The sequence below is a fragment of the Euprymna scolopes genome, chromosome 10, assembly GCF_053919585.1.
Source record: "Euprymna scolopes isolate OS-2025 chromosome 10, ASM5391958v1, whole genome shotgun sequence".
In the NCBI taxonomy this organism is placed as follows: domain Eukaryota; kingdom Metazoa; phylum Mollusca; class Cephalopoda; order Sepiida; family Sepiolidae; genus Euprymna; species Euprymna scolopes.
The window spans coordinates 158,754,982-158,769,319 of NC_136491.1; the positions used below are offsets into that span (position 1 = coordinate 158,754,982).

Here is a 14,338-nt window from a genome sequence, read left to right on the forward strand (position 1 = left end):
TCCGTCTCTAATAAAAGCAGGCAGGCGCCATCTTGAAACTCTTTCTTCCGCTGCCCCGACCACAGGATCAGCCACCACCCCACACGCCAGGCACACACGGACCCTCTTGCGCCGAGGGCTACGGTTAGTCTCACAGAAATCAACAGTAAATTCTCTACAGTACAATGTAGATTACAATGTATTGTGGACTTTCAGTGCGAGGAGACATGTGAAGATTTCATCCCACTACTCTGTGTGTGTGGGGGGGGGGTAATAACTAGAGCAGCTAATCAATCGATTTGATTAAACAAAATGGTCGATTTCACCAATTCCAATGACAATAAAGATATGGAAGGGTGGAACATTTGTTGATCCTTATTCAATTCTGGACAACATATATACACACATATATATACACACACACACACACACACACACACACACACACACACACGAATACACCTGAGGACAAGGAAAATTTTCTTGAACTGAACTCTTTTCACCTTTATTTTCTGTCCCTTGTTGAAAATTAAACTGTAAATAGGATACTAAACCTTTTGCCTAGAATACTTATATCTAATGTTGACCAAAATCTATTACATTATTGTAATTCTAATAAATTTCACGAATTTAATGAAATTGAAATTCAGGAAATTGATTCATTGGTGTCTAATTGCTATAGATCCATTTTTAATGTAAATTTGAAATAAGAATTCCTGCTGACATTATCCTTACATAAACCCTATAAAATCCTCTAAAGAAATTTAAATTTGGGTAATATTGTTTAATTAATGTCTTATGCGTGTGTGTGTGTGTGTATGCATATATATATATATATATATATATATATATATATATATATGATGATTGCTGCATCTTTCCAGATGATCGCCGTCACATTGAGTTCTCCCAATCTTGTCGTCCATGCCATCTCAGATGACTCTGCACTCCCGCCGCAGATTTGGCCATCTTCAAGCAGATGTGACATACAAATTGAGCAATTTCTATCGAGTTGACTTCCTCTGGAGGTTGAAGGGTATTCCTATGAACAATCACGTCTTCTCAGACCAGCAGTAGACTTGCAAACTTTGCTGCATGTCAAACAGATCGTTTGGTTCGGATTAACAGGTGCAAAGTTGACGTGAACAGGAGTTTTGTGCGATTTAAGGTGGTTGACGTAGCCAGCTTTTGTACAAAAGCATTCATTCACAAGTGTCGCATTTCCAGCTGTGTCATGGTTAAGACCATCAATAAAACCTTTGTGAAGCTCTTGCTTCAGATTGCTGTTGGCCTGCTTTCTTTTCTCTAGAGCATCACAACTTTCACGTACAAGCTTTCACCACTTTAGCCTTTGCAGAGTAAGTTCTTCTCATGTGTCGATGTCGATTTATAAGACTTTCAAATTATTCTTTGTAGAGTCCCTGAACCTCTTCCTAGGTTGTGTTGAGTGTGCTTTCTATTTTCCAGCTCCCCGTAAAAAAATTGTTTTGGCAGCCCACAATCTTTCATTCAAACCAAGTGTCCCACCCAACGCATGAGAGATCTGATTAAAAGGGTATCAACACTAGAGCAAAATGCTCTCACAAAGACTTCAGTATCGGGTACTTGTGCTTGCCACTTGATGTTTAAGATATGTCTCAAGCATTTTTGGTGAAATCGTTCAAGTCAATGTGCCTTTGATGCAATGTCCATGTCTCTGATGAATACAACAGTGTGGTTAGCACACACACAGGTCTTGTAAACGCAGATCTTAGTCCTGTCTGTGATGCTACGATCAGACCAAACTCTATTCTCCAACCTTCCAAAAGCTACAGATGCCTTCTGAATTCGCCTGTGGATTTCAGTGTCGAGACAGCCATCCCTTGACAGAGAACTACCAAGGTACACAAATGAATCAACTACTCCCAGTCTAGCACCACAGGCCATGATGTTCGATATATATATATATATATATATATATATATATATATATACACACACACACACACGTGTCTCTTACGTATTTATAAATGTGATCGTCTAGAAATGTTCTTTGTGAGCGCGGGTGTTTCTTTGTGTATGGTTGTGTTTAGACATTCAGCAACAGTTCAACACTGGGATAATTAACGCAACACGGACAGCACAACTCCATTTCTGGGGTTTACATCAATAAACAAAAACACATACCTTCTTCCTATTTGGACGTTTCCTCCACTCTTTTTTCATGGTTCTGACATGTTGCTATGCTTCGGATCTCTTCCTTTCGTTTTGGAAAACATCAAAACACGAACTATCTCTTTTTATGTAAAAACGTTTATTTTATGTCCTGGAGTTTGGGATGGCTACATCTTGCTAATCTTGCAGACCTGGAAACAATTTCTTTTGATCCTGTCGCTAGCAAGGCTCCACTCTCAACCGTTTCGTCTCTTAACTAAAGCTATGTGTACATCTAAATCACTTTCTTATTTCATTACGTCACCATCCACGTAACCAAAGAATCAAAATCACTGATGGAAATTATTTTGTTTATCTAAAAAATTTTTTGTTTATCTAAAAAATTTTTTGTTTATCTAAAAATTTTTTTGTTTATCTAAAAAATTTTTTGTTTATCTAAAAATTATTTTGTTTATCTAAAAATTTTTACCTAAATTCTTGACATATGTTGTTTTGTAACATTTTTTCAATTAAAATATTTTCTCTGAATATTTTCCATTACATAACATTTAACAATATTATTAATAATAATAATAATAATAATAATAATAATAATAATAGATTAGAATTATTTGTCGTTGCCCCGAAACTACACTATTACTAAAATTTCGCACGAATCGGATGTATCTGAATGTTCACAAAAATGTCCCATCCCCCTCTGTTTTTGTTTCGATCATTAAACGCTTTCTACTTTTTCTCTTCATTTCTTGTGAGAAAATATTTACATTTTTGGCAAATTATAATGTCTTGCGAAATGTTGCAAATTTTAGTTTCAAGTTTGATTTCCTTTTTTTTTTTTCTTGTCCATGACGTCACTAATTCGAAAAGCAAAATCAACAAAAGAAACATATGGCTGGGAATCGGGTCATACTCGTATGCTAACGAGCTAACGTTGGATGAAGTAAGCCTGGGTCTCTCTGGACTTGAGGGACGGTGCCGAGTCCTGCTGCGATACCCAAGGTCAGCCAGTGGCCACATGATTGCACCAGGGGATCACCACACTCTTCAGCACATCTGGGTATATTTTGGTGTTGACTTTCAAGCCAACTTCAAAGATGTGAGGTGATATATGGCCCTCCCTTGAAACCACACAAAAGACCATAACCGTGACCAGAAATTTCATTGAGCTATGTCGTCAAGCATTGAACCGCCCGAATTTTCACCTTGAGAATGCTGGATCGGTAGAGAGCAGGAGTTGTACAGTGGTGCATCTCCGATCTCGCTGGTTGAATATCGTGCCACTTTCAAACATGATAGAAGGCTCCTATCGCTCTTGGGATTTGTACACAACTGGCCAACTGGTAGATGGTCTGCAACAAAAAAAGAAAACCGGTTTGCATAAAACGGAAATGGAATCATGCCGTCTTTTCTAGAGCAAGAATTTTATTGTTCCACCTTGTATAACCTTCAAAATATCGAGTGCAATGGCCCCACCTTCTCCTGAATTATCCATTAAATGACAAATCCACTCAGTTAAAAGAAAATCAAAAAAGTCATATTCAACAAGTTTGCCATTGACCAACCTTTAAAAAAAAAACGTCGCTAATGACAGAAAGTTATTAGTTCAAGCATACGTTATTTCTACATCTGGGATAAGTTTTATATTTATGCTACACGCACTTCCCTCTTTGTTTTCACGTGTGTGTGTGTTGCATATAATTACCAGCGACTCCGTGTTGTCTGCCTGGTCCTCATATTTTATTTACAGTTTTACTTCTTGTTGAGTTTTTATGATTTCCTGGTTAGTTTACGGCTGTTTACTGCCACCTTCTTCCTTTTTTTCCCAGTTTCAGTTGAAATCCATTCCTTACGATCACGTTTCATCGTTCCCAGCTGTAATTGTTTGTGCTCTTATTACCAGTTTTCAACTGTTTCACGTCTTATCGATTATTTTCTTCTCACAGGATTTCTTGTAGAGACTCGAATTGGTTGTTGAGAGTAATGATATACTATTTTAACTTGCATAGTACCTTCAAAGATATCCTATACCTCTGGTAATTCTTGATCTCCCAGATTCGTTTCAGATTCATTAGCAACGATGAGATAATGGTTGAAAGCAACCTCAGCTCCTCGGTTCACGTGCACAAATCAAAGATCTATGATAGTGTTTCGTTTACAAGCTAGCTATAGGATATTTCAAAATGTAGTTTTGTAACAAAACTATTAACACGCATGTAACAGCAGCAGCATGCTGTATGCATGTGTATGCAAATGACCAAGCCGTGGTATGAGGTGACGGTACAGCGGAGGAAAGGGGAGGAAATAAAAGCCGAGAGGAAAAACATTCACGTGTCGACATAAGTTTGTTTTTTTTTTAACCTCATGTTGACACAAGAGTTTTTTTGTTTTTTTTTTACCACATGCCGTTGCACGCGAGATTTTATAACCATGTGGCAGCACAACAGGAACTTTTAAATTTTTTAAAAGACCCATTAACTATCTGAACTTTTGTAAGATTGTCGGGCGACCGTGAACCGTTAAACGAATAACACACATAACAGCTGGTTATAGCTGCAGACTAAAAAAAACTTAATTGACCCAGAGAGGGGAAATCGGAATGCGATCATACTCTGTTAGTTTGAAAAATACATGTCCATGGCTTGGTGATGAAACGACTGATAATAAAAACCTTTTTTTTTTTCAACAAAAAAAAAACTTGTGTCAAATTTCTTTCCTTTGTTTCTTTGCAAGACTTTTATACACACTGATGAGTAAAAAATGTAATGACAAAGTTACATAAAATTATTTGGTGCCGTGATGACCACGTCTTTTACACAGAATGATTGAAAAAAAAAGTTACCACGGGAGAAAAATCAGTCATAAAAAAAAGGAATAGACCATGTTACATTTTCAACAATTAAATCCGTTCTCTCTAATAGGTTTATAAAAGTATTTGTTGATGAGTAAAAGTATAACATAGTATGAATGCTGACGTGCTTTAAGGATTTATTCTGGGCCTAACCATCTTCTTGATCTTCATCAATAGTCTCTTAAATCGCATTCTTTCATTCATTGACGTTATCACCTATGGCAACACTTCAAAGAGCATTAATGTTCAAAATCCCTGTTTCTCTCTTCTGACTTGAAGCATGTAATGCAATGAGGAAAGATGCAGCTGGTTACTTTAATGCATGAAAGTAAACTTCCCTCCTTCACCCCAATTGACATGAATGGCTATCTCCTTGAGAAGCCCCATGCCTTGATAAGCTTCTACGACTACCCTTCACATCAAACCTCAAATCAAAGGCATCAAATCTGTTGCTATAGTTACTTGAAAAATTCTTGGATCTTTCTACCATTCCAGAAAGTATATCTCTTTCGATGCAATCCTCTACTTTTATAAGACTCAAATCTATTCGAAGATAAAGTACTCTTATCACATCTGGGGACGTGCCACTCAGGGCATCTTTTCCTGCCTTGACAGAGTACAAAGATAATTTTGAAAGCTACAATGTCATCTTCTCTTCCCCATAAACTCTTCTCACAAGAGACTTTGCTAGTCTTTCTCTGTCCTATAGTCATTTTAATAGTAAGTGTTCGACTGAGCTCTAATCCGTAGTTTTGCCTATAAACATTCATAGCAAGAACTCATCCATATAAAACAACTGTATTTAAAACTAAACAGAAATTCCATAAGCAAAGTTTCTTTCCAAGAACTATTCATCCATGGAACACGATACAATTCTTCCCAGCTGAGTAGAGCATGATGGTTTTAAAGTCCAATGTTAACAAATTCTTATTGAGACATTCTTTTAATCCATTTGATCCCACTCTCCTGTTTATAGAACAACAAATAATTTCTTTTCAAAATCTATAAGATAATATACATAATAGTACTGCTTACTGCATCAATTACTCTGAGGAAAAATAAAATTCATCAACTTCTCTCCAACAGTCGTCGGAACGCACTTAAAAATTCTTTATGAAATTTGCTAAAATTCTATTTGTTCAATGTAAACTTATATAAATGAGTTTTGCAATAGTAAGCCACTAATTTATTGTTAAAAGTGTAATGAAACTCTTCGTGTGAACTGCTTTGCTCCTCACAAAAATTGTGTAAATTTTATCTTGAACGTATAACCATTTTTGATTTCTAAAATATATCACAGTCTTTTATTTATACGAGAGTCAATATTTCACTTTCTAAATAAAATAATTTCCTTTCAATGTGTGTATTCTGACACATTTTTAGTCATTGCATAAAGTTTAAACTCGGCAGTAAAAAAATTTAGATAACCTGGAACTTAATGAATGGAATTGACTAGCGCATGATGTTTTAAAGTCCAATGTTAACAAATTTTTTGAGACATTCTTTTAATCTATTTGATCCCACTGTCCTATAAATAGGATACCAAATAAATTCTTTTCAAAATATATAAATCTATAATAGTATTACTTACTGCATAATTACTATGAAGGAAGGATACAATTCATGTACGTTCATCAAATTGTGTAAATTTTATCTTGAATGTTTAGTCATTCTTGATTTTTAAGACATATTACATAAACCCACTTAATCATTTTTAGTTTCAACTCAACAGTAAAAAAAATTAGATATCCTGGAACTTAATGTGTTAATCATGGAATTCATTTCATAAAATACTCAGATTAAGATTAAAATCGTTTTTTTTTTTTTTTTGTTTTTTTTTACAAAGGCATCACCACTTATCAAGGCCAAGAAGCCACTCGAGGATAAGGGTTAGCGAGTGTACAATAGACAATTGGACAATAAAGTAATCGTTAGTAATGGAAATTCGGTAAATTTGTTAACTTATATGGAACGGCTTATCAAAATCTTGTTTACGTTAGACTTGAAGACAACCATATTGTAGTCAGTTGGAAAGTAGGAAAACGGAAGACAATTCCATAGGCGTGCAGTTCTAAGAAAGAAGCTTTGCTCATGGAATCTACCTTTAGGTTTAGGCACAGATAAATAGTGGGGGAAATTATTGATAAGACGAGTGTTTCTTGTGAAAATTTGGCAAGGGGTGGGACCATAGATTGGTATTCATTCGTTTACTTTCGTGTTTCCCTGTGAAAGATCCTGGAGCGAGACTTGATGTTTCTGGGTTCAAACTTAAAATACATCCAGTGGTAAATCCCTAACGTGGAAGCTTTGGGGAGTGCAGCATCACTGAACTGTCCATCTTGACCAGAGTGGGTATAGACAACTCTTTCTCATTCTGTGAACTGTTTTGCATATGTAGTCAAGTGCTAACACTATGCTGGATTTAAGATTGAAACAATAAATTGTTTCCTTTTCAAGAATAAGAACATAATGGAAAAGCATTTTTCAATGAAAATTTGACAGAAGTTTTTATTAAAAATGAAAATTCTAATAACCATGAAAGCCAAACTGACAGAACTCGTCTTCATCAACAATGCAATTCACACCAATAAATCTCAACTCCAACATTTTCTCTCAACTGCCTGTTCTCTGTAATTCGTTCTTGTTAAAGCATCTATTCCCCTCGTATGCAAAGGAATGTCGCATATAAAAATTTAACTACAGGTTTTTTTACTTCTTTATTTTCACTATACCTACACCTGACATGCGAACCAGGTGCACTGCTGCTTTTGTAAGTAGTTTCTTCTATTACATGTATTTTTTTTCTTAAATTTTCGATATTTCATCATTTCTTAAAACTGCATGAAATGATAATTTTATAATTTTCCTTTGCAGAAATTTTGTCGATGCCATCTTCTCAAAAGAAAATCAAATAACGACGGTGGATATTTTTTCTTTGTTAAAATTAAAAGTTCCACTCGAATGATGGATAGAATTTCGCCAAAGGTAAAAAATGTCAACATTTATTTCTTTGAAATTTTTGTTCGAATCCCTTTTTCTAAAAGAGTTTATTGAAGAGGAGTTTAGAGATCGTTTATTTGTGTCTTCCTTGACTGCTTTTTATTCATCCCAGCAGCATGTGATATGCAAACTACAGTGAATAATCGTCCATACATAGTGAAAACTCATCTCGTTTACAAGGTTTGCACGTTACTATGAGTAATTGAAAGAACATGACGGATGATCCTGCTATTCTTTTTGAATAGTTGTAGTTTCCGAGGTGACCATTGACAACTGGATGCTTTGGTAGAGAGAACATCAGTTTCACGGAAGATCCTTTTTGACAATGAGGTGGGGGGGGGGCTTTTCCACATCCACAACGTCAGAAATTCCTTGTAATTGCTTTATGTAAAGTAGCAAAAAGCAATTATTGTACTAAAGTAGATTTTAGTGATCATAAACTTATCTCCTATGTTTGGCACACCAGAGTCGGCCAGACTTGCTGTTCGATACTTGTATATTAGCAACAAACATTAAAAATGGCACTGTGTCTGATCTACTACAGGTAGACAGAATCATTAACAGAGCCAAATCATTTAAGCTATCACTAAAATTTCAACCCCTTGGAAGAGATGAAGGACTACACTTGATGGTATTTAGTGATGCTGCTATGGGTAATCTACCAGATGGTGGTAGTCAGGGTGGCTATATAATCCTACTTGTGGGTGAATCTGGTAAATTCTCCCCAATTTGGGTGGAGTTCAAAGAAAATTCCCATGAAAAAACGACACACAAAGCCGATGAAAATGGATATAAAATTGATACTTTATTCAGCACGTGTGGCCAGTAAGAAAACTATCAATAACAACCATAACAAAGATGGCTGGCCGATATTTATACTGCAAAAATGAAGTCTGTAGCGGACCAGGGTATAATACCCTAGCCCGCCACAAGAAAATAATGAAACGAATGGAATTGAAGGAAACAAAGACTCAATTGATGGATAAGATAAATGTCGTTTATTTGCTGTTCAAAGAATGAACGTTTTAGTTATAACATGTGTTCATGTCCGCGCGTGTGTAACCAATGTTCGTTGCGGGACTGGTGTTGTAGCAAGAATAGGAAATGTGTTTTCATCTCAAGTTCGGGTCACTATCGTTTGTTCGCGCGTGGGAATTGAAGTGGAAATAAGAATGATAGTCCAGCGTGTAGAAAAAGAAGAGGATATGAGAGTTGACATCAGTTAGTAGTCAGCTACGCGAAGGTCTTCTCAGGGAACAGTAGTAGATAGAGAGAGAAAGAGTGGGAATGTGTACATACAGTCTGTTAGCTCGTGTCCCATACATAGTAGTAAGTGGGCGTGAGGTACGCGTGTGCGCGCGCCGAAACGGCAGCGGCTAGCACGCCGACCAGCCACCTAGGAGGCTGGTCTCGAAAAAAGGAAGAAGCCGGTTGTTGCTCTTTGTTTTATACTTGTTTCCGGTGGTCATTTGCGCATGTGTATATTTCCTTAGAAAGCGGAAGTGACGTCGTCCATGTGTGCGTTCATGTGCGCATGTGAGTACATATGTGTGCGTTAGCGCGTGTGTATATACACGTGAATGTGAGTGTATGTACGCGAACGTGAATATGTGTACATGTGTGGACGTGTGCGCGTATGATTGTATGCGCGTATGTATATGACATAGCTTGAAATGTGAATGTGTTTTTGTGTGAGACTAGAAAAGGTTCGCACAAGTCTCGTAAAGTCTCATAAAATCACGTTATCAAAGGGAGGCAACTTAATTTGATCGGTCTAAGGGGAATAACTATTTAATCCTAACATCTCCCCTTAATATACTGCACACACACACACACACACACACACACACACACACACACACACACATATATATATTTATATATATATATACTTTAATCTAAGAATGCTTAAGGATAAGCACTGTCTGCAAAATTATAACTTCCACTCATACAAACACTCTAGATTGGCAAATGTATTTGCCCAAGTTCAGCGTTTTACTAATTCTTAATCCCTTCATTCCCGTGGCAATTGTTTGGTGGCCCTGAGGTAGAGGCTTAGTGAATCTCATGATCGGAAGGTATTTTCATCCCAGCACTGATGATTGTGTAAGCATAAAATACTAGTGTTCGTCGGTATAAAGAATAATTATATAATTATTATTATTTTATATATATATATATATATATATATATATATATATATATATATATTTACTAGCGGGGGAGGGGGGCTGTACCAAGGTGACACGTATATGTACAACGATTTTTTCAATTGTGACCCATAGGAAACAATATTTTAATGATGAAAAGTAATATATAACCAACTGAGAAAACTTGGAATTTGGAGACTTATTATATTATACTATATATGCTCTGGAACCCAATAAATACACATTAATTAAGCTTGGACTTTTTCAAAATTTACACGAAAAAGATCTTTTTTCATTACAAAAAAAAAAATTATTTTATTTATGCGGATATATATATATATATCTATAATAACTTGGAGATTTTGCATATGCAGATTAATTCCGGGTTAGCAAAGAACAAAGAAAATACCATATCGGACTTAGACACACATGAATAAAACAAAGAAAAATTTGTCAATAAAAGCAAATGATTGGACGGACAAAGACACAGAGTGAAAGATAGAGAGATGCACAATCTTACGTCATTAGTTCGTTAACCGCAACTTTTCTATTGGAATTATTAGGGAGTCAATAACGGGGTGCTCTGTGATTGGATGGAAAGCAACCAATCACAGGCTTCCCTTTTAGATTCTTCTCCAACATTACGAGAGCGTTTTTTTCGACTTCTCTTGCTTGTCAGGCATCGAAGACAACACATCTCTCAGCTCTCTCCGCCATTCATCCCAGACAAGTGTGAGGAGTTTTGACAGCAATTGTAGCACCTAAGAACGCAAGGCTCCCTTTTTTCCTTAAACCGGCCAAAACTCTACATGAAAGAAATATCGTTAACAGGACGAATCCCACAGATAGGTTCCATAAAACAAGATTGCTTTTGCAAGGAAACATTCTTTCTTCCTCCTCTTTCCTAATTTCCTAAGTTTTTTTTCACTTGTGTTCGTTTCTTTTTGTTGACGTCACATTTTGTTAGCAGCTATAGCTGAGAAAATCCCAACAATTTGCAAAAATAGGAGTTAATTTTACATGAAACAGATTTATGTAAATTAGTTTGCAAAAGAAGAACCACGTGAGATAATTAAACATGAATTAGATTTGTGTAAAATAATTTCTAAAACTGTCTGAAAATAGCGTTTTATGCTAAAGAAAAATCATGTGGGATAATTTAATACCAAAACATGACGTCGCGAGAGGACGAGATATTTATACTCATCCCATTTCGTGTTTTTTTTTGTTTTTTGTTTTTTTTTGTTTTTTTTTACATAGACGTCACCACTTATCAAGGCCGATAGGCCACTCAAGGATAAGGGTTAAAGAGTGTAGAGAAGTCAAAAGGACAATATAGTAATCAATAGTAATGGAAGTTCGGTAAATTTGTTAACTTAAGTGGAACGGCTCATCAGAAACTTGTTCACGTTGGACTTGAAGACAACCATATTATAGAAGGCTGGAAAGCAGGAAAACGGAAGACAATTCCACAGGCATGCAGTTCTAAGGAAGAAGCTTTGATCATGGAATCTATGCTTAGGTTTAGGTACAGATAAAGAGTGGGGAAAATTATTGATAATGTTTTCAGCTAGTCTAGTGTTTCTTGTGAAAGTTTGGCGAGGGGGGATCATAGATTGAAGCTCAGTCGAACACTTTCCATGAAAATAACGATAAAGCAGAGACAAACTCGCAACATCTCTTCTGTGAGACAGAGGTTGCAGCGAAGAGAAAAGGACATCTCCCACCAGGCCCCGAAGTCTATTTTGAACTCTATCAAGGCAGGACAAGTCTTTTCTAGCAGCTCCTGCCCATATGTGGCAACAGTACTCCATCCTTGGACGTATCTGGCTCTTATATAGATAGAGAATTGCATCAGCAGTGAGATATCTACATGATCGATAGAAGGATCCGACCATTTTTTCAGCGGCCTTGGCAACAGATTTGATGTACGTATTCCATTTAAGATCATTTACTGCTGAGATTATAGAGGTTAGGTTTTGTTCGTCCCTTTTTTTTTTTTTTTTGTTCGTTGTGTTTTTTGTTTGTTTTTTAATTTGTGTAGGTATCTTTTACCAAGCAGGATGAACGACTCCAAACAGATTAAGGATGTGATGGCTTTAGTTTTTAACAGAGATTCTTTTCAAAGAAATATAAGTTCTACCGTTGAGTTAATGTCAAGACGAACGTCTTGGAATAAGACTTGTTTTAAAAAACACGAAAATCTCATAAATAAATGGTTGACAGAAGTCGACACAATTAATATAAAAATAAAACTTGTGAAAAAGCCGATATTGATTTAGAAAAAAACGGTTTCTTGGAAGACGAGAAGTTAGACGCAGAGTTCGTTACAACTCATTCAAAAGGCTCGCAAAATTAGAAGAGAATATTTCTAGTCCAAGATTGAATCCACCTCAGTCCCAAATTCACATGTACCACTCACATCTTCGTGTATTCCAACCCCGAGGTTGCAGTGCACTAAATTCAGTGGAATACAAGCCGGTAAATTTGAGTTTTCAAATTGAACTAGGAAATTTTTGAATGTGTGGATGCTGTACATTCCAAGAAAGCCAAATTATCGCTTTTAAAGTTTATTTTTTAACTGGCCACATGTCTCAGTGTTTCACCTTTCGTTAGATGAAATCTTTGATGTGGCTATCAATTTGTTGAGAAAATAATTTTTGGATATTCCTCTCCTTATTGATGAAATTGTTTAGCAATTGCTAGGCAGCAGCCCTAAATATGACCCAGAGTTTGTCAACATTAAAAGTTTTTGTCAGAAATTAAAGCTGACCTGACTGAATTAAAAACCTCATATAATTTGGACTTTTTTGAAGAGAACACTCCAGGCTATGAACTGATTAGCCATCTAAAGTTTTTTTTTTCAAAATTACCGTGAACTCTTCAAAAAGAATTAATCTGAAAACTTGACAGTAACAACTCAAAAATCGATCAGATTTTTTATAGTTACAACGAGGTTATAAAAACCTTAATTAAAACAGATTTTAAAAAATTCTAGTTTCCACCCAGAAAATTTGAAGTCACGGGAAGGGAATTATATAAAGAATGCAAAGAAAAATGTTCAAACATTGGAAAACTTTGCAATAAAATCTAGTAAAATTTTACAGTCTCAACAGGCACGCCATGAACTATTATTCAAAATATTCCTCCCTTAATTTGAGACGATTTAGGTGTAAGGAAATGGGTGTGTCTTTTTTGTACCAGTGCTATGACTGCTATGGTAAAACAAATAAATTACCTAAAAAATGTGCAAATTACAAATCCCAAAGCCACATTGCCCCCCCCCCTTTGTGATGAAGCAGATAAGAGTGGAAACAATCTGCTTCCATACACATGTTTACCAACACTAGCACACACGACTAGCTCTATATTTTACCGATGTTGGCAATTACTGTTACTAAGGGAAAACATAAATACAAATAAAATTGCCTTTTTGATACAAAGGACTTATTTCTCTAGACAGGTTATTGAAAAATTAGGGTGCAACAAATCTTTCCTCACTCCAGTAGAACATGATGTGAAAACTTGGGGCCCAAAAAAAGAAAAAATTGAATCAAGTTGTAGTAGGAATTGAAATCAATAAGGATAATTTTTCCCCTACATGTTCTTATAGATGATGAGTTCGATATGAACTTGAGATAATTTTAAATCTGTTAAGAATAATTTACTTAAATCAAACTACAAATTAGCCTTTTTGCACAAAAAAATGATATTAAGGTTCAGAGTGAATCTGTTCCAATAAAACCACATCCTAAAAATATCAAAAGCAGTAAAAACTCTCCTAACAATCCTTATGTATACTAGTTAATTACTACTTAATTCAGTTTTATCTAAAACTTACGATCTTCACATATCTTAACTTATAGGCACTTATTTTTTAACAAAAAAATAAGTGTTAATGATATCCTATTTTATTATTGAGAGAATCAAATTTCTATAGTCCTATTAGTGCACCAAATGAGAATTTCTTCACTTGCACACAAAATACGACACTCACTTCTTTCAAACTTTGGACTTTGTGGAAATAAATCGCCACCCCTTCTATTTTCTAATTTAAAGTCCTCTCAAAAAAACATTAAAAAAAATAATGCATTTTTTGGAGAACTTTTCATGTTTGGCTTTTTTTGCCTTCAAAAAAAACTTTCCTGTGAACTTTCAGTTTTGACTCTTTTCTAAAATAAACAACCTGCAAAGAATTGTTGCAATT

At 35.5% G+C, this 14,338-nt stretch overlaps 1 long non-coding RNA gene across 1 annotated transcript in view; it reads left to right on the forward strand.

Annotated features, from left to right (window-relative positions):
- LOC145286334 (uncharacterized) overlaps positions 1-14,338 on the forward strand; it is a 347,817-nt gene that overhangs the window by 118,974 nt on the left and 214,505 nt on the right. The window contains exon 2 of the long non-coding RNA XR_013869141.1: positions 7,856-7,966. This is a non-coding gene — a long non-coding RNA (uncharacterized LOC145286334). The remainder of the gene's footprint in view (positions 1-7,855; positions 7,967-14,338) is intronic.